The sequence below is a fragment of the Triturus cristatus genome, chromosome 3_1 (genome assembly GCF_964204655.1).
Source record: "Triturus cristatus chromosome 3_1, aTriCri1.1, whole genome shotgun sequence".
Lineage (NCBI taxonomy): Eukaryota > Metazoa > Chordata > Amphibia > Caudata > Salamandridae > Triturus > Triturus cristatus.
In genome coordinates this window covers 745748508-745753253 of record NC_140583.1, presented here as the reverse complement: position 1 = coordinate 745753253, position 4746 = coordinate 745748508, and positions in this window count along the sequence as shown.

The following is a 4746-nucleotide window of genomic DNA, read 5'->3' as shown; positions in this document are numbered from 1 at the left end:
AACAAGGTTCCATTCTTGGCCACCGTGCATTTGCCTATTAAGAGTTGTAAGTTTAGACATTGGTCTATGGTGCCCATCCCTTTTCTGAATCCGTACTGAACCTTGGAGAGTGTTCCTGTTTCCTCTAGCCAACCAGTCAATTGGGCAAGGACAACCCTCCCCAGTACTTTCACAGATGAATCTATTAAGGAGATTGGACGGTAACAGCTCGGATCACCTCTATCACCTTTTTTAAAAATAGGTATAATGACAGATTTCGCCCAAGTCAACGGTAGACCCAGTTGACATGCGTTAACGAAGATGTTAAATACAATTTTAGACCACATTTTTATGTCTGATTTAAAAAGGTCAGCCGGGACTCCATCAGGTCCCGGCGCCTTATTACTTGTCATTTGCATAATGGCATGTGTGACCTCTAATTCTGTAAAGGATAGGGTATAATTCTCGGAATTCAGTATAGGCGTCACCCTAGGGCCATCTCCATCATACACCTGTTTGAAATGGCTAAACCACTTGTCTTCTTGAATACCGCAATCAAGCTCATTGTTACTTTTACCGTTAAAAAAAGGCTTGTTTACGATAGTCCAAAATTTGGCACTATTTTTAATGACATCAAGGGATAGAAGTTCGTTCCATGCCTCTTCCCTAATTTCATTTTTACGCTTATTCTGGGCCTTTTTATAGGCTTTCCTGAATACAGCGATTTCTGCTTTGTCTGGTGGGACGGCTTTCAGAGCTCTCATTAACTTCCGTTGGGCTAATGAGCAACTGTGATCAAACCATTTCTCCCCGTTCATGGGTTTGGCCTTACAAACTTTTTTAAGGTCACTATTTACCTGTGAACAAATTTTGCCATAGGAGGTCAGGACCACTTCACCAAAAATCCCGTCTTGCAAACACGTATGCATTTCATTCCCAACCGTTCCCAACAAATTCTCATTAAAGTCCTTTGGGACCACTTGACACCATTTCAGGTGACGTGTTTGGTCAGTTGGCCTTATGTCCAGGATTCTGGCAGTCGGATTGTCAGATTCTCTTTTCCTAAGATCGTCAGACAGAGTTATCTGGACAGAATTATGATCACTATAAGTAGACCAATTAACCTTATACCGACTTACATTATCTGCTAAGGTTGTACTGACAAAGATGTAGTCAATAGTGGAACCCAGACCAGTTCCTTTATACGTTGGGATATCATTTAAATGGTTGACGGGGTGAACCAAAGCATTACCGGCAAGAAGCTCTTCAAGATACATGCCCTGTTGTGTGTGTTGTGTGTGTTCGAAGTGTATATTTCCATGGTTTGAAGGACCTAAACTGTCCCATACAAAACAGTTGCTAAAACAATGATGAACATTAAAATCGCCAAGCACTATAACCGAATAGGGGTTCTTGTTATTTTCATTATACATTTGCAAGAAATCATATAGACTGACCAAGTGTTCATTTGGTGTACTTTTAGTGAACGAATTATAAAAATTAACAATAAGCCAATTCCCATTAGAGTTGGATTGAATTTCCACTGCTAAGCAGTGAGGCGAACCTGACTCCACTTTACTGTATTTACCCTCGAGTGACAATGAAATGAGAGTGAGAAGTCCGCCCTTTGCCCTCCCCCGGCAAGAGACCACCGCAGGTGACCAAAAGGCAGAAAACCCATCCAACAAGAAGGGGCTTTCAGTGTCCCAAGTAGCCCAATAATTTCATGGCCTAATAAACAATCCCTCCATAAGGGATCATGCGCTTTGCTATTAAGGCCGGCTATATTCCAACTAAGGACACTTGTGCCTGCAGGCTGTATTGGAACAACAGCTATGCTATCCACATTATCAACATTAACATTCTTCACTATTGTCATAGCATGTGGGGTGCCCTCAGCACTCATACTTAACTCAATTCCACTGAATCCCTGGTCCACCTCCAGTATCGGGGTTGAAACTTCCCTAGTGGATATAGAGGTAACCCAATCATGGTGAAGTCAATCATTTGAGTCTAGATCACTCAGAGCTTGAAAACGGTTGAATGTAACGATACCATGAGAAGACTGTCCATCAGGGCAACGCGCTCTACCCTCCAATCGATCACTAATAGGTAGATTTAACTGTTGCCTATAAAAATAGCCCAATGGTCGAACAGTAATACCCTGGTCGGTATGAGGAAGCAAAGTAGCTTTTAATAGGGTATTATTGACTAAGGAAGGATTTCTAAAATTTATTATGACACAATCCCCCTTTGTGTTTTTACGAGAATGCCCTATCCATGAAACTCTTCTAGCAGTTGAGATCTGATGGGCCAAATGCACTGGAAATCCACACTGTTTATTTAACCACGAAACAGTTTTGTTCTTAAGAGATTCGTGGGATTCTATTTTGATATTTTGGGAACCATCCTTCAGGGGGGGAACATTTGTTAACACTACAACAAAAGGGGCGCACTCAGAGGGTAAGTCTGGTTGCACTCCTCCTGTATGCATAAGCCTGGGTACGTGGTTGCTCCTTGAACAGCTATCTAGTGGTAAAATATTATTCACATTGGTCGTGGGTACAACAGCCGGGGGTTCAACACAATTAGGAATTGCCTTTAAGGATTTATGAGGGTCAACAGATCCACATGAGCCCCCAACCACACTACAAGGTTTCACGGAGGAGTTATTACGAAGGGCCACAAGATTACGTAAACCTTCAATCTCTACCGATAGTTCGCCAATCTTGGCTACTAGGGGTTCAACTATTTTTATAATTTTAGCCTCCAAAAAGCCTACCAAAGAATCTAATTGGTCGGGATCAATCTTAGTTGTTAGATTATTAGAAGAGGCTTCCTTCAAGGTGTCCCCAATTAAAAACGCAGAACCTGTTTTTTTGTGGCTACTTCGTGCACCTCCCCGTTTCGATTGAATGTGTTTACGGGGTCTCAAAACTCTCTGTGTTATCGGATCCGGGGATACCTGTGAAGGAAACTCATTTACATCTTTTGGGGAGTCCCTATTAGCTTCAGGCAAATCTTGTTCGATAAGAACTAGATCGCCCAGGGTAACCAAATCATGATTATCATTGGAACTATTCACACCGTGAAACGGAGGGGATGAAATGGTGGATGTATTATTCAATAAAGGGGAGATGGTAGTCGAAGTGGAACCTTGACCTAGGGATTTACGCCTTTCACTGTTAATTTTGGTAACTACTTTAACTAGGTAGTTGTCTAGGGTTGAAGCAGTGGCAGATTTGTTTCCCAACGTGGGTTTAGACATGTTAGACAAGTCCCTACAAGATCCAAAAACAATAAATTAAACTATAACAATATATGTTTATCACCAACACATACAATAATACAAGTCATCCAAATGAGTTAATTAAAATCAGCACTACAGTATCTTAATTCCTGGGGATAGGCAGGTCACCAAGTCCAGAATATCGCGGTTAAATACCTTGCGGCTTAATAGCGTGGCCCGACCCGACGCGGAGAAAGCGGGCGATTTTTAAGCGCCTCCGGGCGCGTGAATGACGTCAGGGGCCCAGGGGAGTCTGGGGGCTGTAGTCTCCCCCGCTCTGAGCCGCGAGGTGCTGTGGCGGCGGCAGGGGAGAAACGCAGCCCAGGAGAGCAAGGAGTCAGCGACCGTAGGACCGGGCAGCAGAGCGTCCAGCAAAGCCCACAGCAGGTATGAGCACACCTTGTTTCCTCCTTTCCCGCTCCTCAGTGAAAGCGGGCGATTTTTAAGCGCCTCCGGGCGCGTGAATGACGTCAGGGGCCCAGGGGAGTCTGGGGGCTGTAGTCTCCCCCGCTCAGAGCCGCGAGGTGCTGTGGTGGCGGCAGGGGAGAAACGCAGCCCAGGAGAGCCAGGAGTCAGCGACCATAGGACCGGGCAGCAGAGCGTCCAGCAAAGCCCACAGCAGGTATGAGCACACCTTGTTTCCTCCTTTCCCGCTCCTCAGTGAAAGCGGGCGATTTTTAAGCGCCTCCGGGCGCGTGAATGACGTCAGGGGCCCAGGGGAGTCTGGGGGCTGTAGTCTCCCCGGCTCAGAGCCGCGAGGTGCCGTGGCGGCGGCAGGGGAGAAACGCAGCCCAGGAGAGCCAGGAGTCAGCGACCGTAGGACCGGGCAGCAGAGCGTCCAGCAAAGCCCACAGCAGGTATGAGCACACCTTGTTTCCTCCTTTCCCCTGGGACCCAATCCCTGGAACACATCACCAGAGTCCTGGGTGCATACGAACAGGCCCAGGGACGAACGGGCCGGTCGGACGAACTGTTGCACACGCTCATCCTGCTGATGAGCTCCATCGACACCCGCATGGGACAAATCGTAGACCTCTTGGGCCAGCTAGAGGCGGTACTAAGGGGCAGGCATGTGCCACAGACAACACCTCCACCTCCCTCTGGTGGGCCGCAGTTCACCATCCTCCCCTGCGCCCACAGAAAGGGGTGAGTCCTCAGACCCCACTGGCCCTGCAGCAGGGCCCCCCTTGCCAGACAACGAAGGGACCGTCCCAAGAAGACCCTGGGAGTATCTGGAGGCCAAGCAACTGTCAGACGCCAGTCACGGAGCCAGCCATGATGGCAACCCTCTCCACCACTGCATTAACTTTCTGGACTGTCCTTCCCCACACTGCCTTGTGAATGGCATCTGTCTGTTGGACTGGGTCACCACAGCAATGTGGTAACTACTCGATTATCTCATCCTCCACAAATGTCAACTCACTGCTCCACCCCACCCCCCAATGAAAATGTACACCCCCCCTCGCATCTCACCATTG